Source organism: Aquarana catesbeiana, linkage group LG08 (genome assembly GCF_042186555.1).
Source record: "Aquarana catesbeiana isolate 2022-GZ linkage group LG08, ASM4218655v1, whole genome shotgun sequence".
NCBI lineage: Eukaryota > Metazoa > Chordata > Amphibia > Anura > Ranidae > Aquarana > Aquarana catesbeiana.
In genome coordinates, this window is record NC_133331.1 from 106,779,069 (window position 1) to 106,803,352 (window position 24,284).

Sequence of the window (24,284 nt, forward strand, 5' to 3'; positions counted from 1 at the left end):
AGCAGGAGGAAGAGGAGGACTTCCTTTCCTCTCAAGGCCCGCTTTATCCAGACACCATAATTCCTATGTCACAGAACACACAGGAGGAGAGAGGGGAGGAGGATGAGGAGGAGGATTCTGGCACTTTCATAGGCTTTGAAGAAGAGGAAGACATGCGTCAATCTGTAAGCAATGGCTTTCCAAACCCAGGACCCTTGGGAGTAGTACGTCGCTGGGAGGAGGAAGTTCCAGATGCTGTCATTCCGAGTGTGTCTGCTTCTCAAGCCTCGGCAAATTTGAGGTGCAGAGGCAACCTCATGCTTGAAAGCCTTCGAAAGGACCCAAGAAAACGTGGCATAAAAGACAAGGATGATTACTGGTTGGCAACCCTATAAGGGGAAGGTCTCAGAACTCATCCTGTCCCCACAGAGAGTGCAGAAGATAAAATCTCTTGAGGACATGTTATAGAGGTTTTTTTAAATGTTTTTCCTGGCTCCAGTAGGTTACAGTGTAGTGGCAAACGTAGTTTTGAGTCTTCTGTTGGTCAAGAGAGGAGAATTGGGGAAGGCGTTCACCTAAGTGAGGGTGAGGCATTTCGGAATTTTTTTAGTCCTCGCCGCCTAGGTCTGTCAGCTTCCACATCCCATCAGCAGTGTCACATGGTGGACGATTACCTTGGGGCCAAAATAGAGATGGAGAGCTTTCCAGCTGACGATCCACTGACTAATGGGTCATGAGAATAGACCACTGGCCAGAACTTGACCAGTATGCTATTGAGTTGTTGGGCTGCCCCGCATCCAGCGTGCTTTCAGAAAGGGCATTCAGTGCTGCAGGAGGTTTTGTTACTGATCATAGAACGCATCTGTCCACAGACTCCGGGGACCGTTTGTCTTTTATAAAAATAAATCAGTCCTGGATTACCAGCTATGAAGCCCCTGATGCCGATGTCACTGATTAAGTCTTTTTGGGGTGTGGAATCTCTGCAGAACGTCAAGGCTGTTCAATCATTTCATCTGGAAGAATGTTTTTGGTATAGGTTTAATGGGCACAATTAACACCCAAAGACCAATTTTTCAGCACCTGTTTCACAGGTGCATATCATTGCAAATTTTTTGCCTTCATCAAGAGGAACTCTATAGGGTTAGGGTCCATTTTTAAGATATTTCCAACACATAGCATGTACATAGCAAAAATACATTCTGCTACTCCTCCTGAGTATGGCGATACCACATGTGTGAGACTTTTACACAGCCTGGCCACATACAGAGGCCAACCAGTGAAGTAGCACCTTCAGGCGTTCTACAAGCATAAATTACACATATCATTTCTCAACCACCTATTACACTTTTGAAGACCCTGGAGCACCAGGACAATGGAAACGCCCACAAAATTACCCCATTTTGGAAAGCAGACACCCCAACGTATAATCTATGAGGCATAATGAGTCTTTTGAACTGTTCATTTTTTTTTCCAGAAGTTTTTGGAAAATGTGGAAAAAAAATGAAAACACATTTTTTTTCCACAAAGTTGTTAATTTGTATGGCAATACCACATGTGAGACTTTTACACAGCCTGACCACATACAGAGGCCCACCAATTTAGTAGCACCTTTAGGCATTCTACAAGAATAAATTACACATCTAATTTCCTGACAACCTATTATTTTTGAAGGCCCTTATATTTCTAACACATAGCATTTACATACCGAAAATTACACTCCAAAATAAATTCTATTGAGGAAAGGGTAAAAAAAAAAGTATCACCTGTGGTTTTAGTAGTGTCCCCAAAGGAGTGAATTGGTCCAGGCAGCAGGCATTATTTCCATAGTCCAGGTAGCAGGCAGAGATGTGGTCAGTTTATGTTGCAGGCAGGGGGATGGTGGCAGTAAGTCAGCAGCAGGCTGAGGGCAGCAATCAGGTAAGACCTGTGCACAGGGGCACAGGGGTAGAGGCTTCGATCCACCCAAATCTATGAAGCCTACGGACTCCAGACCCTAATCCGGAAATTCCGAAACCTGGAGACAACAAAAAAAATTGTTTTCTCCATCCGGAAAAACATTTCTGGAGGCCCTCACATGTGAGACCCCTGTGTACTACAGTAGCAGGGCAACAGATAAGTCCAAGCGGTAGGCAAAAGCATAGTCCATAAAACAGGCCTGGGTCAATTCACGTGCAAGCAGTCCAAGCGGTAGGCAGAAGCATAGTTGATAAAAGAGGCCAGGGTCATTTCACATGGAAGTAGTCCAAGCAGTAGGCAGAAGCATAGTTGATAAAACAGGCCAGGGTCAGTTCACGTGGAAGCAGTCCAAACAGTTGGCAGAGACATAGTCAAAAAACAGGCCAGGGTCAGTTCACGTGGAAGGCAGTGGCATGGTTATTTGAGGAAGCATGGGAAATGGTCAGATGATGAAAATGGGGAAGTGGTTAAGAATATGGGCTAATATTTTAGGGATGTGATATAGTCTGAAGCATTCACCAATGCAAAGGCCAGGTTCGGAGGGACACTGGGGACAATGGTAGCTGGTATCTCTTCGAAATCCTTTGTTGTTGCATACTCGACATCTTTTTTGGCGTCTTCGGCCTGCTTCATATGGTGGAATGTGGTCCGGGATGTGGCATTCATGGAGTTGGTTAACAGCATCAGAGCGAAGGTTTTCTGGGGGGAGGGGGTCTTTGATGGTAGATGAGGGACGTGACAACTTCTTCTATGAATTTTAGGAAGTGGGCAGGGCTTTCTGTGGATTTGGTGTAAATTATGTAGGCATTATAAATGGCCAAATGAATTAGAGTGCTACTTTCTTGTACCAGAAACGGGACCTCCTTATTGTAAAAAGGTGTATTCAAGGGCCCAAAAGTACACCACTCAGCGCCAGGGACCAAAGCAGCTCAAAAACAGTGATATAGCAAAGAAAAAAATAATAAATAAAGATAACACCAATTTGCTGTCACAAAGAAGTGAAAACTCAAAGTGAGAATAAAACAGCAGCCCTTTAAAAATGTAGGAAAATCATCATAAATAGTGGCATACCATAATCAGCAAATATGACTATAATAACACACTAAAAACAGCGCTAATGTTGAGCTAAAACGGATATATGTGGCCAACTTCACAAACAAAAGTCCTTTGAGAGAGAAGGGCAGTAGGCACAGTGGTTCAGAAAGTGTTCATAGGTGATCAAAGTATAGAAATTCAGTGTGCACCTTCCACCGATCCATCCACTTCCACCCTGTGAGAACACACTCCCCTCAGGGGGTTAAACTCACCAGAGCCTAATAATCATAAGCTTCCAAGAAAAGAGAAATCCAAGCCACAGGCCACTGTCAGCACCCCTCCGGAGGAATCCAAGACGATCAGGGCTCAGTCTAACCAATCTAAGATAATAAAGAAGTCAAGGGTGCCTGGATTGCGGACTGTTATCTCATGGAGAGCGATATCAGACACTACAAGGTTGCCATGCTGTGATATCGCTCTCCATGAGGTAACAGTCCGCAACCCAGGCACCCTTGACTTCTTTATTATCTTAGATTGGTTAGACTGAGCCCTGATCGTCTTGGATTCCTCCGGAGGGGTGCTGACAGTGGCCTGTGGCTTGGATTTCTCTTTTCTTGGAAGCTTATGATTATTAGGCTCTGGTGAGTTTAACCCCCTGAGGGGAGTGTGTTCTCACAGGGTGGAAGTGGATGGATCGGTGGAAGGTGCACACTGAATTTCTATACTTTGATCACCTATGAACACTTTCTGAACCACTGTGCCTACTGCCCTTCTCTCTCAAAGGACTTTTGTTTGTGAAGATGGGACCTCCTTATTGATAAATAAAATTGGAATTGGCATTTGAATCTGACGAGAACTCCCCGCTGCTCTCATCAGTCATGGAGAGGATCTGGAACACCTCCTCACTTGTTTAGAATCTTTTGGACATTTTTTCTGATGGGCTGTGCGACGGGTGACAAATGACGGTCACTGATGGGTGACAGGTGATGGGTGACAGGTAACGCTCACTGATGGGTGACAGGTGACGGGTGATGGTCACTGGTGGGTGACAGGTGACGTGTGACGGTCACTGGTGGGTGATAGGTGACGTGTGACGGTCACTGGTGGGTGACAAGTGACGGTCACTGGTGGGTGACAGGTGACGGGTGATGGTCACTGGTGGGTGACAGGTGACGGGTGACGGTCACTGGTGGGTGACAGGTGAAGGGTGATGGTCACTGGTGGGTGACAGGTGACGGGTGATGGTCACTGGCTGGTGAGAGGTGACAGTCACTGATGGCAGTCTCTGATAGTGACTGGTGCACTTTATGGGACTGATAGGTGACAGATAGCAGCTGATAGGTGACAGATAACAGCCATGCCCAATGGCTGTTCACCCCTGTCGGTGACACACTGTATCTCGGGGACACACCGCCACTGACAGTGCAGGGCTGCATGCATGCCCGGTGTGACTATGACGGTGGCCCAGAACAAGAGCAGCACCGCTCCGCCATCATATGATACCTCCTAAGGTCTATATAAAGATTTGGCAACCTATAAAGGACTTTACAAAGCAAAAAGGGGTTTTTGTCTTCATTAATAAAAAATCTTCCGAGCTACCAATCCAATCAACTAAGAATCCAAACAGACAACTCTCATGTGTAAGGAGATGTCTTAATTGTTTTCAGCTGCTAGCACCAGACACACTCCCATAAATTGTGTTAAACTAAATAGAAATAAAATAAACTTGCGCTGCTCTGTGTCTACCTCTGTGTAAATACTATGCACAGATGTGCCCATACGTAAAGTGCAAATGATAAAAAAAATATATAATATAAAGTGACAATATATGTACGGAATAGTGTGTGACCACTATATATAAGTATCTCTATTGGAGATCTTAAACAACCAATGTGATACCAAAGTGCAAATGCTGAATCAAAAGGTACTTAAGTAATGATACATAAATGAAAATATAATGCAAATATTTCAAATATTAATTCACTTCAAACAATCTAATATAATGTCCTATGCTCAAAAACACAATTGGTACAAATATCATAGATAACAATGCAGTCCAAATGAATTTGACATAGTATCCAGTACTAAAAAACGAAATCCACAGTGACTTGTGACAGTACTTCACAGATGGAAGTTTTCAGTGACTTTCAGTGATTCCATACACGTGCTCCCTCCCTGTGTATCTGCGCTCATCTCAAAAATTTTGACCGCACACCTAAGTTTGGTCAAAATATGCAGTAGAACCTACACTGGGTTCAGGGTTAGTGGACTCTGTGGAACGTCAGTTCCTTCCCTGTGGTTGTCCTCGGTGAGTATATGCAAAGAAAGGCTCAATAGTGTGGTAATGTTTTACACTCCAGTTTATTAAAACAATATATATATCATACTCACATCTTAGAGGTGCTATGCTCTATACATAGCATGGAACCCTAAACGATCTCAATCCGATAGGTATGTTTATTATGCCTCTAGCTGTCTCGCCGAGAGATCAGCATCTCAGCTGGCTTCTCCTCCATCCTAGCCCCTCCCCAACATGTATTAGATACAGGGCTTGTCACATGTCTTCATCAGGGTGATTCTATTGGATGACTGAAGTCACTAGAATATATAGTGGCCCGGCGGCCATTTTCCTGTAGTTCAAATGTGCGCCGGCCCACACCATTTTGTTGTGGGCCTATAATATACCTATACTCCCTCTCCACGTGAAGACACGTGACAAGCCCTGTGTCGAATAGGCGTTGGTGAGGGACTAGGACGGAGGAGAAGCCAGCTGAGACGGTGATCCCTCGACGAGGCGGCTAGAGGCATAATAAACATACTTATCGGATTGGGATTGTTCGGTTTTCCATACTATGTATAAAAAGGTGCGCTGATAAAACATTATCACACTATTAAGCCCTTCTTTGCATATACTCACCGAGGCCACCCACAGTGAAGGTATTGATGTTCCACAGAATCCACTAACCCTGAACCCATTGTAGGTTCTACTGCATATTTTGACCAAACTTAGGTGTGCGGTCAACATTTTTGAGGTGAGCACAGGACATTATATTAGATTATTTGAAGTGAATTAATATTCGAAATATTTGCATTATATTTTCATTTATGTATAATTACTTAGGTACCTTTTGATTCAGCATTTGCACTTTGGTATCACATTGGTTGTTTAGGATCTCTAATAGAGATACTTATATATAGTGGTCACACACTATTCAGTAAATATATTGTCACTTTATATTATATATTTTTTTAATAATTTGCACTTTACGTATGGGTCTTTAATTGTGTATGGTGGAAGATGATTTTACTATTGCTTTAGGGAGGGGTTCTTTATGGTAAGAGTTACTAGGCTAAGGAATTGCAAAAGTAATAGTGCAATTTAAAAGTGGGTCTGTCACTTTGCCCATTTTTGTTTTCAAATTATTTTGAAGCATCATAACTAATACCTCAGTGACTGAACCACCAACAGGATAGCTGAGTGTTTAGTTAGTGGGCAAGCCGGTTACTAGGAACATATTTTCCTAGTAACATATTTTTCATAGTTTCCTTGACAGATATTCCAGGATATATGCAACTTGTTTTATTTTGTACTTGCCATACCTTCCTCTCCATCATTGTTGCAAACGTCCTTAAGAACAGGGATGAGCTTTGGGTTTGGGTGGACCATGTGTTCAACCCAAACCCAAGGCAGTCACAGTTCAAAAATGGTGTACTAGTGCATCAATTAACTTCAATAGAAAACCAGTTACCAACAATGTACTTTCAGGCCCCTGAACTGTGGCCAGATAGCTTAAAAGGCCAAGCATTGGGGGTTTCCTATGTGGCAGGCCCCTACTTATAATTTTCAGCAGCATTTGTTCAATGTGTGGTGGAAAAAAAGAGTAGTTAGGGAAAGATCACAGACTGCTTGCAGAGACAGCTAAGTGCTGGTAGTGCTGCTACTGACTGCTAAAAATATATGTATATTGAGGAGAGACCACGGAGTGTTTTCAGGTTGAGCTAGATTCTGCTATTTATAATAAATCAAAGGCACACTAGGGTTGAGTCAATAAAGCTGCACTTTCATGGAATTCTGAGGATATTACATCCTGTGCTAAATTCATGAAAGCCATGCAACAGTTTCATGCCGTTTCTATTGTGTGCATCAAATTCAGGTAGGTATGTGTGACACTTATTGTACTTATGCAAGAAATTAGGTAAACAAAACCTTTCTTGGGCAGTGATGTCACTGTACCGTAACCTCACTCAATGCATTGCATCATACACTGACATTTTCAAGAAAATCACTCTTGAAAACATCAGTGTATGACAAAATGCATTGAGCGAAATTACAGTACAGTGATGTCTTTGCACAAGAAGGTATGTGCCAATAAAAGTGTATAAAGACCGTGCACCTACTGAAATAAACTCTAATTTAAAAAAAAATGCCTGGAATTGGTCTTGGTGACAAAACGGTCTACTCAAAATATTTTAAGACTGTGTACATACTAACTACAATATTTTGGGTTTTTGTCAGCAAAATAAATATACTGTAGTGTTGATTCCTTTATTTAAAATGACTGGTATTGGTCCTGTTGAAAGTGTGGCCTAATCAAACCATTTAAATATTGTACATATAGTTACTACAATATTTTGGGGGCCCCTTTCAATTAATTTAAACTGTGATGTGATGTTTATATTTTTTAAAGTTGGCTAGTGTCCCTGTTTGAAATCCACATAACCCCTACAATAACTGCATTCAGTTTTCAAAAATTAAGATTATGCACAGGTTTACCTATGTGTTCCGAATTGTGCCTGTTTTCATTCAAAAATCTTTTTTAAGATTAGCATTCAATTACTTCACTCCACTCTACAAGCTACATAACTTCAGCAGACCCACTCTCTTAAGAGGCCCAGCTATGCCCGACCTCTACAAATATTATATAGAGACTTAACTGGTAACTGCCCACTAATGGCTCAACCCCAACCTGTGCATCTCTTCTCTGGGAATTGAAACCTTAATCTTGGGTTTGGTATGCTTACTGGTGCTTACTACACTTAAGGCCTGGAAGGCCTCCACACCTTCATGAAGAAATCCTGAATTTCCACATTTTCTTATTATCCCTGACTGACAAATCTGGACCACATTTGGTATCAAAACTCTTCAGCAAAAACTAAGGGGCAAGCTACTGTATATCTCTGGTAGAAATGCTTTATCCAAGCCTTCTTCATCCGTCTATTACCATCTTATACATATTACTTCACTAGGACTAGTCTCTTTGGGATTTAAGTGCGTCTTACCTGGATGCTGAGGACTGGAAGGATATTTGAGACAACCTCTTTAGCGTTCTGGTCTCAGTAAGATATAAACGCATACACTTTAATCTGAATCGTTTGTGGTGAAGTGGGCTCTATGCAGAAATTTAAACAGAGCCATATTATTTGCATGCTGGTGGTGTGAGTACTGCCACCTTTCCACGTCTTACCGGACCTGTCTGTTCATTACCACCTTCTAGCAGGAGGTTTTTCACTACTCTGTAAAACCTATTAAGATACCCTCTGTCTCTCCCAAACCCCAAATACATAGACTACTGGTTGACCTGGCAATAGCCATGTCATGGAAAAACAAATGGCTTATATAGTCTCTTTCTTTAAACAACTTATTAATGCAAACTTGCTGTTGTTCTATATCATCTTTCAAAACAGAGACTGCCTTGCGAAATCATTCAAGATCTTGGCTTTATTTTTGGATACACCTTTCACAGCTATGGACATGGTCCTTCCAGATTGACTATCCAACTTAAAGTTTCTTCACCTTTAATGATAATTTCCTAGTTTAAAATCTTCCCGGGTTCTTCTGTGAGTATCATCGACATTCTTAACTCTGCGTCAATCTAACTTCTCCCCCTTATACTTACTCAAAGCATAACTATAACCAGTTTAACATGTGGGTAATGGGGGGGGGGGGGCATACCTATACCCTTTTCTTCCTTTTCTTTGTTTTTTTTCCCTCCCCACTCCCTCTTCTTATAACAAGCCCATCATGCAGCTGAAATGCAGCTTCTCGGTCACAAATTCAGCCCAATGTGGTTAAGGTGCTGTGTGACATAAATCATAAAAATTTATATTTGTGCTAGTTAATGTTTTCTGGGCTGCCTGCAAAAGGGGCGGATATATGTGAATACCTTATAACCTAAAAGATAAAGCTTGCAGTGCTACCACATAAAGTGGTAAAATCAAAGAATATTTTGTGAAAAAGCCTATGATTCTCAGAAAAACACCAATGATTACAACCAAGTGTTATATTCCATACAAATATTATGAATGTCCAGTGTTCCAAATGAAGCACCAAGTTTTACAATCAAAGCATGTAATATACAGTAAATCCTGTGCATGCTTTACAAAGTAATACACAAAATGTCCAGTGTTCTAAAGGAAGCACCCAAGTGTTGCATTTCAAACATACAGTAAAATGAATCCTGTGTGTGCATCACAAAGTAATACAAAAAAGCGTATATAAACAATTATCAACACAAAAAATTCTCAGTGCCCTGATTTTTCAAATCCATTGAAGAAATTTTGAACACACCAGAGAGATTAAATGTAGAAAATGTATATCAAAGATCTTTATTTATGTGAATCCCATCACCAACATTAGTAATGTGCATGTTTACCAAATACTGCCCCTGAATGTGCCAAAGTACAATCACTATTGTGATCCCAATAGCCAAGCCACTATACCTGGAAAGTTAATTTAGCATCCATCCACTTTAGTCACTGAGGAAAATCACCCTTTTTTTAGCTCCATACCCAAATGCTTAATGCTCAATCACAAACATAAAAGAGGGAGGCGGCCTGTGTAGCATTTGTTGTATAATGAAATCAAATAGACAAAGTAAAAGCAATACATATGCTGACATATATACACACAAATGTATGCCACTGTCTGGCTCCAAAGACAGCAGCATGTAACATCAGTCAGTGCAACAAGCTCCGCCCAACATGTTTTGTTCAATTGGATGTCATCAGGGCAGCAAACATCTACATGGTACATGGTTTGATTTAGGAAAAATTGGGATTTTGTTTAGTGGTAAATGGTAATAGATCTCTGCATTTATTTTTTATTATAAAAAGGAAAACTGGCACAAAGTACCAAAAAAAGTTTAGCTGTATATTTCTTGTTATAACCATAACCTACCACCAAAGAACAAAGTAAAATAAATTCTTAAGCTCCTGATGATTGCAGTAATACCACATATGTGGATGTTACTTGTTGTTTGTACCCAAAGTAGTGCCCAGAAACAATAGTATGCATTTTGCTTTTTTATCCTACCTAAAGCACACTGACACTGATACTAACTAAAAATTTTGTATTTATTTTAAAATCCTACCTAAAACACACTGATCCGGGTCATTGACTCCTGATCCTTGCCTCAACCTTTGACTCTGACATCATGACTTTTGACCCTAACCTAAATCAAACCCTAACCTAGCTATTTTTTGTTTGTATTATTACTATTATTATTATTATTATTATTAATAATATTTATACATGCTTCTTTGTTTACCTTTTTTGCCTCTTGTTTTCTCCTCCATTCAAAAATATAAATAAACTAAAGGGGTGGGCTTAACAGTGACTGATCACTGCTTCCCGATCATTAAGGCAGAACCTGGGCCTCTTGGTGAGAGCCTGCTCTCTGTGCTGGAAGTGTGCTCACAGCACAAACACAGGTACATATCCCACATGATCAAGACCCACTTCAGTGAATCTGTAAGTATGTATACGCATGGCAGAAAGGGGTTCATGGATTCTTCCTGCTTTTTTTTGTTTTTTTTAATCGATAAAGAAAAATGTACCAAAAATAGTAAAAAAAAACATAATTTTTTTAAACTGTAGCTGTACATTTTTTGCCATTACATGACCCCCACCAAAAAACACACCAATAGGGATGAGCTTTATTTAATATATATATACAGACAGTCTCGTACATATATATATATATATATATATATATATATATATATATATATATATATATCCACTGCATACAGTTTAGCTATATCTGACTGCAGGCCGTTCCTAGTGTACTTTTTCCTTTTTTTAGCTTTTTCCAGCTGCCAGCAGAGTTACCCAGTGCGCCGTGAAGGAAAGGTAACATCCCTGCCCATGCCTGCTAGTCCATGAGTCTGCGGTAATATACACCTTACTGCTGACCGCCCTGTCCAACAAGACAAAAACATTGCCTTCCACATGCCGGTAGAGAGCTGGAATGGTCTTTCGTGAAAAAAAATGGCGTTTTGGAACCTGCAACTGAGTCTACCAGCTGAAAAGGCAGTAGTTGCAGTTCTAGCAGGATGTGTGCCAAACATGGAACATGGGTCAAGTGTCTCTGTCAGAGGGCAGAGAGAAGGTTGGTGCTATTGTTGCATACAACCATTCCTGGCTGAAGCTAGCGTGGCATCAACCACCTCTGAGCCTGCCCCTGCAGAGCTGACAGAATCTCTGCCCCAGTGTGGCGCCTGTCCCCTAAGCAGTGGTTCAACCTTAAACTACATAGAGGGTTCTTTACTGTAATGCCCCGTACACACGGTCGGACTTTGTTCGGACATTCCGACAACAAAATCCTAGGATTTTTTCCGACGGATGTTGGCTCAAACTTGTCTTGCATACACACGGTCACACAAAGTTGTCGGAAAATCCGATCGTTTTAAACGCAGTGACGTAAAACATGTACGTCGGGACTATAAACAGGGCAGTGGCCAATAGCTTTCATCTCTTTATTTATTCTGAGCATGCGTGGCACTTTGTCCGTCCGATTTGTGTACACACGATCGGAATTTCCAACAACGGATTTTGTTGTCGGAAAATTTTATCTCCTGCTCTCCAACTTTGTGTGTCAGAAAATCCGATGGAAAATGTCCGATGGAGCCCCCACACGGTCGGAATTTCCGACAACACGCTCCGATCGGACATTTTCCATCGGAAAGTCCGACCGTGTGTACGGGGCATAAGAGCGGCAAGGATGTGCAATTCCCTTCCACAGGCGGTGGTCTCAGCGGGGGGGCATCGATAGTTTCAAGGAACTATTAGATAAGCACCTGAACAACCGCAACATATATACAATGTAATACTGACATATAATCACACACAGAGGTTGGACTTGATGGACTTGTGTCTTTTTTCAACCTCACCTGCTATGTAACTATGTAAATCATGCACCTCATAGCATCTTTTTGACTGAGTGCTTGCGTAGCCCCTTCAACGCTTACGGTGCACCGCTGGTTCAGAGAACAAATCTGCAGAAGAGGCCATAGAGGAAGAAAAAGAGGAGGGGGTGGAGGAAGGAGCTGTGGCAGAATCACCACTAGCATTTTGGAGGCGTGGTGGCGGAACAAGCTCCAACAATACTGAACCCTGTCCTGCATCCTTCCCAGCTGCCAGCAGAGTTACCCAGTGCACTGTGAAGGAAAGGTAACATCCCTGCCCATGCCTGCTAGACCATCAGTCTGCGATAATATACACCTTACTGCTGACCGCCCTGTCCAACAAAACAAAAACATTGCCTTCCACATGCCGGTAGAGAGCTGGAATGGCCTTCCGTGAAAAGAAATGATGTTTTTGAACCTGCGAATGGTGTTTTGGAACCTGCAGCTGAGTCTACCAGCTGAAAAGGCAGTAGTTGCAGTGCTAGCAATTTGGCCAAGCTAGCATTCAAATGCTGGGCATGTGGATGGCTGGGACCAAATTTCTTTTTAACGGTTTAGCAACTGGGGTGGGGAAATTTGCCTGCTAAAATCAGATGGTGGTGTACTGCTAGCAGATTGGCTGCAAGTACTTGGGAAACCTATTGCTATACCTTCTTTCCTCTCAGTGCAGGTTTTCGAGAGGACTGGAGGTATAGTAGGGTTGGAGATCCCAGATGAGGAGCAAGGTGAAGTCCGCCTTTTTCTTTGATGTGGGTCTTTCAAGTCCTGTTGCCCACAAACTTGTTGCCTTATGAGTTTAGGTGAAATCTACATTAATAGCTGTAAAATATTGGAATCATGAATATATTTAATTTAGCTTTTATCTATGTAGGGCGGAACATATTATCTTCACAGAAATCTCTGGTAGACCAGACAAGTCGATGCCTAGGCTTGTGTATACAAACAATGGGATCCAAATCTCATTATTTTACACATACTCACTTCAAAGGATCCCATGCTGGGATATGCAATGAAGGGAGGGCAACCGTAATCAATACTTAACTTCCTGGGAAAATTCAAGTTAAGCTCCTGCTCAGAATAGTCACAAGGATTTGCATTAAAGGGGGCTGACTTATGCAAAGTATAGGTATTGGAGATGTAGCCAGTCCTTAACCAGGAATAGGGAAACTCACCAATCAGAGCCACGCTATGCCAACCAATGAGGCATCAGCATGTAATGATATACACAGACTAGATGGGAGGGAAACACACACTTTTATGGGAGAGCAACCAGAGTGGAACCTTGGTGCAAAGGGTAATTATGGGAAACGTCTGCATTTTAGTTGTAACTAAATATGTTTGTAGATTAATGTTTTCAGGAATATACTCTGTATTTCTTCATGTAATTCTCTTATTTTAACCTAATATTTTCTTCCTTGGTGTAGACTATAGATAGATGGTTGTGTATTAGACTTTCAACAACTCACCAATAAATGTTGTTATTGTGTTAAAGCTTTCACTCATGGTCAAAGAACTCTCATTTAACCCAAATCATATCTGAGAGATATTAAATCTCAAACATAGTTTACGGGAAAAGACTGCATGGGAGGTCGCCATATGTCTGGTCAAGTATGTGGTGCCCAAGCAGCTGCTGTTGTGGCCACACTTGATCCGCTTCAGACATAGGTTGCAAACAGCAACGGTGCGATCTGCTGCACACATGTCCAAAAAGGCCCACACCAAGGAACTTTTCAAAATCAGCGGGGAGTCAGCAGTGCCCTGCACCTGCTCTGCGGTGTGATGCAGTAGGGTGGCTGCCCTTAAGCTGCCCCCTAGAGGACATCCTGCCTCATTAGAGTTGTGCCTCCTCCTCTACTCTATCAGGCACCCAAGTAGAGTCAGTGACTTCATCATCCCCTTCCTCCTCATCACTGGAACAAACTTAGCACTATGCTGCAGCTGAGGGAACATGACTGCCAGTTTCTTGTCCTTCTTCGGCACCCTCTCTCTCTAGGCTGACGTTACTCCCTTCCTCAACCTGGGAACCAACATCGGAGCCTTCAAAGCAGCATGTACCTGACACTGTGGTTGAATAGTTCGGGGCACTCCTTCGTGCACGATGGTGGGGCTACGGAAGGAGTGACTGTGGACAAGGAATAGGAATAGGCCGCTTTGGCAGCTGCATAGGAAGGAAAACTACTCTGAGCCTGGGTGATAGAGGAGGAGGAGGATGAGGACGGCTTTGTTATCCACTCCACCAACTCTTCTGCATGTTGTGGCTCAATAACACGGCCAGCAGCAGAAAAAAAGGACAAGTGTGCCCCATGGCCACCGGCAGAGGGTGCACCATGTTCATGACCAGCACTGTTGACTGTAGACACAGAGCCTGCTTGCCCTCTTTCAGTGGCCCATGAGCGGTTGCCTCTCCTTGGTGGCCTTCTGGACATGATGTATATTTTGTTTTGCAACACCACACTACACTGTATTGTGTACTGTGTACACCACCAGAAAAGAAGTAGCACCACCACTATCGCTTAAGGCCCAATGTTTCTGCCCCTGTTTACAGGGGCATGTAATTACAATTCTTGATATAATATTTCACGGCAGGGCCCGTTCCAGCACCCACCAAGAGTAACTGTGAGGGCTTACAGTGTTCTGGTACCACCAACACCTAAGGCCCAATTTTCCGCAGAGTGTATAGGGCAGTGTATAGGGCAGGCCGTATAGTATATACAGGCGGTCCCCTATTTTACCCCTAGGAAGGGAAATTCTCTCCTGTAAGAGTTAATATGGGAAAAAGGTGTCTCCACTGATACTTTATCACCAATCCTTGTTTCCCTAATAACCCAAAATTTTCAAAATTCAATTGTCATTGGGACTGAAAGTGAGGTGAAATCTTCTGAACAGGGGCACAGACAGCATAACAAATGTTACAGGGGTGACATCCCTATATGACTTCCCTATATTATCTTATATTATCCAAAAAGCTTAAAAATAGATTTTTGGGCTGGTGCTACACTTAAAAAATGTACCTGTTCCAAATTACAAACAGATTCAACTTAACAACAAACCAACAGTCCCTATCTTGTTTGTAACCCGGGGACTGCCTGTATACTGCTGTTCAGAGTATATAGGGCCTCGGTAATGGGCTGGGTGGGGGGCAACATTACATTACAGCCGCAAGCAGTTTTAAATGACTTTTATTCCTTTAGAAATGTCATTTTGTGCAGGGACTGTTCTAAACAAGGGAAAAATGCGCCACTTTACAGGCATACTATAGACACCCCCCAGGCACGATATTTAAAGGAATATTATACTGTTATTGTTTCATTTTAAGCATTATTAAAATCACTGCTCCTGAAAAAACGGCCCTATTTAAAACTTTTTTAGGCATTGATGCATGTCCCCTGGGGCAGGACCCAGGTCCCCAAACACTTTTTATGACAATAACTTGCATATTAGCCTTCAAAATTAGCACTTTTGATTTTTCACGTTCGAGTCCCATAGACTTTAATGGTGTTCGCACAAATTTTTTGTCTGTTCGCATGTTCTGCCGCGAACCGGGGGGATGTTTGGCTCATCCCTACACACCAACACTAAATAAAAGTTTTTTTAATTTTATCTACAACATACTGACCCTAACCTTTGACTCAGCCACTAACCTACTGTAGATCAAGCCCAGATCTAGCGGTTTTATCTTGATTAGATTTTTACATCTATTTAGGGCAGTGGTTCTCAACTCCTGTCCTCAGGACCCAGCAACAGGCCAGGTTTGCAACATAACTAAAATGATGATGGCAGTATTCTAGTTTGCATCTCCCCAAGATAATACTTAAAATCTGTCCTGTTAGTGGATCCTGAGGACAAGAGTTGAGAACCAATGATTTAGGGGGATAGGGGGAAAAGATACGATAGAGGACACGTATCAAACAAATTAGTGACACAATTAATTGCAAATCAGGTTGCATCTCCTTTAACTAAATCTCAGCGGCAGGTTTACCGATCTGTGCGTTTGTACTTCTGGGCAGCCAAGTGCAACAGTTTGCAAAGTTCTAAGACAGATTTATTACTGATGTTAAGAACCAATGCATAATTAAGAAGTGGTCAAGGTCAAGCTTAATACAGTTACAGCAGAAGGAAGAATGTATGACTGTAACCCTGTAAAATATCTGCCTCACCCACATTTAACATTGGTTTGCCTTGCAACAGGATTGATAAACGTCCCCCCATTAAATGTTTTTCTACATTAAGAAGGAGAAAGAGTACACAAGCAGGTTTTACAGAGTGATCACAATTACAAACTATCAAATCCAGCATGTGATCGGGAACCAGTCCTCCCAGCTACTGATCATTGGTACTAGATTCAGAGCTGTCAGAGACAGTTATGGATCACACTTACAGCAAAAATGGCAGTGTATAAATATGTGATGCCTCTGAAGAAGGCTGACCTCTGTGATACCGCATGGATGTGTGAATCAATGATGTCAACAGGTTAATGATAAAAATTTTAATGATAAGCAATGCTAACCTTGACATATTATTCAAAATAAATAATGTAAGACACTGTTGTCAAATTGGAAAACAGGTGGGTCTGTTCTAGTGTTTGGATGTCAGGACTACCAAAGGTCATGTTGTTTGCCTTTTTTATCCTGTTTCAGAGACCGTTGGCCTCTCATTCCTTAAATAAGAAGCCCCAATATGGTTCCGCTTGCATTTCAGAAACAGCATTTTTTTAAAAAACATTAAAGACCTTCCTATATCTGCTCTCACTTACAAAGTAGAATTCCTTGCAGCCATCACTTCTGCTTGGCAGCCTTATTTTGCAAGGAATCCTTTTTTGCATAGAAATATGGTGGTGTTTAGGCCAAGGACTTTGATTTTTCTTTTGTTAACTTTTTTTTTTTTTTTTTTAGCTGTAGCTGTCAGCTTGCATTGCCCTCCCTGTTTGTATTTGCTTAAATTAGGCAAGGATAGCCTTACAATAAGAAAATACATTTAAAAAAAACAGGTATTAAAAAAAGAAAAAACAAAATAAATCTCTGCATGCTAACTGCAGTTAAAAGCAAATCACCTAGCGTGCAGAACCTCTGTCTCTCACTACTGTTTTTTTTCAATAAAGGTGATTGATTACATACATTGGCAGACATAGCAAAGGGAAATGGATCCAATCACCATCAGGAAATATGACAAAGGGGTTCTTTGCAGTGCTACTTTGGAGTGGGGCACTCTGTGCTCCTTCTTGGAAGGTAGCATACAGCAGATCCCTGTATGATTTGGTGAAAGGTACCCCCTTGCAGCCCCAAATTTCTGCTTCCACCTCACTGCCAACGTGACAACCCTCCTCTTCTTTACCGCCAGCACCCAAACCCTCCTCTGCATCCTGTTGGCCCTGAGACAGGAGGAAATCACCCCCCCCTCCATTGCTGTGCCACCAGTGCCTGGTCTATTAAACCATACAGTGTTTGTTCCAGAAGAAACACTAGAGGGATATGGTTGCTAATCTCACCTTGTAGCAGATAACCATTCTGTTATTTTTTTTTGAATGGTAACAAGATGTTGCAAGCATCCAGAATCTGAAACCCACTGACTTGGTGATGATTGGGTGCAGTTGCTGCAGCATGGCCAACAAAAATCTTTGGTGTGTGGGTGTATCACATATCAGACGGTTGGCAAGCAGCTTTTAATAACGCTACATTTTGTCTAGGCTAACACTTCATGGATATGACTGCCTAAAGTGGCTGTGCACTTTTGGTATGTCATAGGACACCCCAAAAGCCAGGGTAACTTAATCAGAAATAGTTGCACCACCAGGTTCAGGATGTGCCAGGAAAGGTGTGTGTGGACATTGCCTTCCAAAGGGTGGTCAGCAGGTTAGAGCTGTTCTCACATAGGACCTCATCTGGCACAAGTTGGGGTGAGGTCAGTCAGTTACTCACAGGAGGCCAACTCCACCAGCTGTAATGGGAACAGCCGTGAAGCGAGTTTTGACACGTTTACATTGATACTCTGGTCATGGGGGTGATTATGGGACATTTTTTCCTCTGCCCCAGAGATACACGCCTGGTCAGGAATGCTGCCAGAGACATTTGGATGGGGTTAGAAGATTGATCGTGAGTGAGGTTGAAGCTTATGCTTGGCCCTACTCAATGTAACTCCTATGCCATGCTTGATGTTTCATATATGTAAGCCTCTCAAACCCCTTGTCAGATTTCCCTCCCTATCACTTGTGGTTGCAGATGTTGCAGCAGAGGTAAAGAAGCCTGTGAAGGGGGTTAAGGGTAAAAAAATTAAGAAAGAGGAGTAGTGCAGGTAGAGCTGGGCTGAGTGATAAGCATAACAGACCCACTTGCTTTTTATCAGAAGACAGTGAAAAAAGGGCAGTCCCACAACCTGTGTTGCTCACAGTAATTCACAGCTCATGGAGTGGAGGTGGGGGCACTTTGGCATGTTTGTCTTGGGCGCAACTGGTATAGTTGAGGTTCTGCTGCCACTCAGTTCCTTGATAAACAGTCATGTGTTTCTTCATGCTTGTAGTATTCAAATGGCTGTTTTTGCAATGCCTAATACACTGCAGGCAGAGGTTGCAGACCACAACAGTGCTGTTAGCAGCAGACACAGTATGTTTGCTTATGCTCTACAATCTGATTGTACAATTTCCTTTAGCTCTACCATCAGCTATGTAATACAAGGGCCTGCCTGATTGGATAGAGTCATTGGATAGATGACGTGTCCTCCAATTATATATTTTTGGTAAATATAAAGGAGATTCTACTATGAGATTGTATAGTGTATGGTGAGCTTTACAGAACCCAGAACATACTTCTCCTGTTTTCAATACTACAGCTCTATCCACATAGGCTATTATCTGATCACTCAGCTCCTTCACACTCTGCCAAATGAAGATCTATGGCTGTGTATTTAGTGAGAACAGTATTCACTGATTGCATTGGAAAAAACGAGCAACTGAGGTGGGTGGTATGATTTGCTGGAAGGGGGGGAGGCAGGTGCAGGGTGTGTGTTAATGAGCCAGCTGCTAAACTCCTTTCTGTGTCATGTTCTATGGTCTGTCCAGGAAGTAATGGACATTTTTTTTATACAGCCAGCTGGACACTGGGGTAAGGTGTATGTAGGATAAATAGAAAGTTTTTTATTTCTGCAAAAGAAGTACATTAATGTTATATTGGTGTAGCACCCTCTAGTGTACTAGAAGTGTATAGAAATTGTTGAGTAGGTAAATTTCAGGTTTGGCTGGCAGCCAAGTCTGTTTGTTTTGATCTGGGTTGGGAGTGACTCAGTTAGAGCTGGGTGACTCACAAGCAGCATCACTGAGACCTCCTAGTCCTTTCCAGAACATGTTGGAATCTTATGGAAAGGAAACAGGAGAGGAGAGGTGGAGCTACCTGGAGTATTCTGAGGAGCCCTGACCAATCCCCAACCTGGATTGGCAGGCATCCTTAACCACTTTAACCCAGGAAGGATTTACCCCTTCCCGACCAGAGCATTTTTTGCGATTCCGCACTTTAGCTGACATTTGCGCGGTCGTGCGATGTTGTGCCCAAACAAAATTTATGTCCTTTTTTTCCCGCAAATAGAGCTTTCATTGGTGGTATTTGATCACCTCTGCGGTTTTTATATTTTCTGCTATAAACCAAAAAAGACCAACAATTTAAAAAAAAAAAAAATTTTTTTTTTACTTTTTGCTATAATAAATATCCCTAAAAAAATATTTAAAAAACCCTAATTTTTTTGCACAGTTTAGGCCGATATGTATTCTTCTACATATTTTTGGTAAAAAAAATCGCAATAGATGAATATTGATTGGTTTGCGCAAAAGTTATAGCATCTACAAAATAGGGGATAGATTTATGGCATTTTTATTATTATTTTTTTTTACTAGTAATGGCGACGATCTGCAATTTTTATCGGGACTGCGACATTATGGCGGACAGATCGGACACTTTTGACACTATTTTGGGATCATTGACATTTATAAAGCGATCAGAGCTACAAATAGCCACTGAATACTGTTTAAATTACACTGGCAGGAGGTAAACACTAGGAGGCGATCAAGGGGTTAAGTGTGTTCCCTGGATGTGTTCTAACTGTAGGGGGATGGGCTCACTACAAGGTGACATCACTTCTCCCAATGACAGGGAGCAGTAGATCCCTGTCATGTTACTAGGCAGAACAGGGAAATGCCTTGTTTACATAGGCATCTCCCCGTTCTGCCTCTCCTTGCCGCAATCACGGGCCGCCGGTGAACATCTAGTTTGCGGGACCCGCGGGCACGCTTTCACGGTGGGTGGGCTTGTACACCCTCTAGGTGGCAAATTCAAAGGGACGTACAGGTACGGCCTTTTGCCTGCCTGTGCCATTCTGCAGACATAAATCAGCATACAGCAGTCGCAAGCGGTTAAATACTCAGCTCAGCCCAGCTATGGAGTTTGGGTGGAAGCTGGAGATGGAGTGCTAGGCTGTCGTGGCCTTTGAGGGAGCTCCCCAGTCTGGGGGGTGACCTTGGGCCTGGGCTCGGGTGCGGACAGGACCCTCTCAGGACACATGGAGGTGTCCTGGACAGGTGGCACGGGGGCATGGAGAGGACAGCAGGAGAGCACTTCCGGGCAAATCTCCAGGAGGAACTACAAGTCACAGCCAGGAGGGCTGGTGAGTGACACACAGTTAGGAAGGACTAGGGAGGCGCACCTGAGAGGACTGGGAGTAGACATGTGCACTCCGTTTCATTTCAAATCGAAATTCAGGCGAATTTTTCATTATTCGGAAATGCGTATGCATCCGAATTTCCGAATTACAAAAGTAACGAATTTAAACGAATCCAAAAAAATCTAACGAATTTGAAAACAAATTCGAATCAAATCGAAAACAATAGAAATCGATTTTCTAAAAAATACAATAAAATAGAATATAAAATAATAAAGCAATAGAATACATATATATATATAATTTTTTTTTATTCTGTTCTATTGTTTTTCTATGCTTTTCTTTTCTATTATTTTATATTCTATAATAGTCTTTTCTATTCAAATTCAAATTCATTCTATACGAAATTCGAATTTCAGAACATGGCTTCTGAAGATTGAATTTCGTATAGAATGAATTCGAATTTGAATAGAAAAGATTTGAATAGAAAAGAATAGAAAAGAATAGACTAGAAATTTGAATATCATATAGAATGACATCAAATTTGAATAGAAAAGATTAGAATAGAAAAGAAAATAATAGAAAAGAATAAACTAGAAAAACATATGTTTTATTTTATTCTATTCTGTTCTATTGTTTTTCTATTCTATTCTTTTCTGTTATTTTCTATTTTATTCTAATCTTTTCTATTCAAATTCAAAATCATTCTATACGAAATTCGGAAAATGGTTATATATATATAAATATTATATATATATATAACCATTTTCCAAAATTCTAATTTCATATAGAATGAAATCAAATTAGAAGAATAGAAGAAATATATATATATATATTTTTTTTTTTCTATTCTGTTCTATTATTTTTCTATGCTATTCTAATTTTTTTTTTCTATTCAAATTTGATTTCAGTCTATATGAAATTTGAATTTCGGAAAATGTTATATATAATTTTTTTCTATTCTGTTCCATTATTTTTTGTGCTATTCTTTTCTATTCTATTCTAAACTTTTCTTTTCGAATTTAAATTCATTCTATGCGAAATTCGAATTTCAGAAGATGGCTTCTGAAATTCAAATTTCGTATAGAATGAATTTGAATATGAATAGAAAAGATTAGAATAGAAAATAATAGAAACGAATAGACTAGAAAAACAATAGAACAGAATAGAATAAAATATAATATATATATATATATATATATATATTATATTTTATTTTATTCTGTTCTATTGTTTTTCTAGTCTATTCTTTTCTACTCTATTTTAATCTTTTCTATTCGAATTCTAATTCATTTTATAATAATTCGAATTTCGGAAGATGGTTATATACCTATAATATAATATATAATATATAATATAATACAATATAATTTATATATATAATATTTTTTCTGTTCTCTTTTCTATTATTTTCTATTCTATTCTAATATATAAACATTTTCTGAAATTCTAATTTCATATAGAATGAAATGGAATTAGAATAGAAGAAAATAACAGAAAAGAATAGACTAGAAAAACAAACAGAATAATATATATATATATATATATATATATATATATATATATATATATATATATATATATATATATATAATTTTTTTCTATTCTGTTCTATTGTTTTTCTATGCTATTCTAATGTTTTCTATTCAAATTTGATTTCAGTCTATATGAAATTCGAATTTCGGAAGATGTTAGTTTTATATATATATATATATATATATATATATATATATTTCCTGGACCTCCCCCATGTCGGCCTATTATGGGTCAGCTCTGCCCCTCTGACCCCTCCAGGACCACCTCTTTTCTAGCCCATAAAAGGGCGGCTGTCTGCCCACACCAGTGTTCTTTTTTCGTCCTCGCTCCGGACGCCTTTTAAAGTTTATTTATTTTTTTTTTTTCTCTTCTCCATCCATCCATCCATCCTGTCGGGTTCAGCCTCTCCTGATTCAGAAGACCCCCCCCCCCATATAGGCTGTAAATCTCCTGAGGAGGTGTGTTCCCATGGTGCTGGGATTGTATGGTACAGTATAAATGATTATGTATTACTGGCAAAGGTCACTGGCAGTATAAATGACTGTATATACCTTCGTTAGGCAGGTGCTGGCACTCTCTTCTTTCATGTTTTTGTGTGTTCAGGCAGTGGTTTGGCTCGCTGGGACTTGTAGTTCACCGCCTCCACATGTCCTCCTTTCAGGAAGCTCAGAGTTGAGCAGGTGAGGTCAGAGGTAGCTTCCTCTTTGGGTTGCCTAGCAAACACCAGAATGCTCACTGCTGATTTGCAGCAGCCTCTGTCCTCTAGGCTGATCTCCGTCTCCATCTGGTCAATCTGCTACTCTGCTCTGCTCTGGTAAGCCTCCTTCCAGGTTTCTCATTACTTTCTGCTGTGTTACTTGTCCGTCAGAGTATTTTTATTATCCTGTACCTTCTAGGACTGGGGAATTTTGCCTGCCTACCTAGCTGCCTTAAGCACTGAAGATTTTGATGGAGAAGTTTATTTTAATTGTATTTATTTATTTATTTTTATTTTGGAAAAAAAAGAAAATTTTTTGTTTTTATTTTTTAAAAGAGAGCACATCCTCTGTGTTTTACAGAGAGAAGGGCCCACTCCCGCAAAGAGGTTCCAAATCAGCATTCCAGCCTCAAAAGAGTAAAGAAGGGACTAGACATGACAAATCGCAGAGTCACATGCAGCTGGATAGATGCCTGTTGTCACAGCATTCCAGATCTCCCTCGCTCTTACCTCACTTTAGTCGCTTGGACCCAAGCCAAGAGAGGTCAAGACATCAGATGGCTCAGGACAATGCTGCGAAAGCACGCCAGGTTAAATCCTACATAAAGCACGCAGTCAAGGAAGGGTTAAAGAGTGTTTCAAGGAATCCTGCTCACCCTGCTGTATCTTCACCATCTGCAGATGCAGATCATGTGTTTTCAGTGCGTTTTAACTCTGAAGTCGATAGCGATTCGGATCCATCTGAGGCTGAGATGGTCTCAGAATCGCATACGTTTGATTTTTGCACTGGTTCCCCCCTTGGTGGAGGCTGTTAAGGAGAGAATCGTCGCCTCCAAAGAAATAGCAAAGATACTGCCCGTATTTAAAGAAATCATTACCCTTCTTCCCATTTAATTTCTGAAATTAAAAAAGTAATTGACGATGAGTGGGGGGGCCTGAGAAGAAGTTCAATGTGCATAATGGAGTTCCCCTTGGGACACTACGCCTAGGTGGATGCTTCATTACGTATATTCGCCCGCCACATTACGCTTTCGCTGGAGTATTCGGTCTCTTTTAGGGATCCTATGGATCGCAAAATGGACGAAGACCTAAAAAGGTTGTATAGTTTGGACATCAACCTGCAGACCGGCGGTAGCACTCGCTCCTGTGCAGTAGCACTTGGGCTGGGTTCACACCTGTGCGTTTTTTGGTGCTTTTTGCATTTTGCTCATTCCGTCATAGCCCGCAGAGCCTTATGGTGGAAGCATTGGTCGGCCGA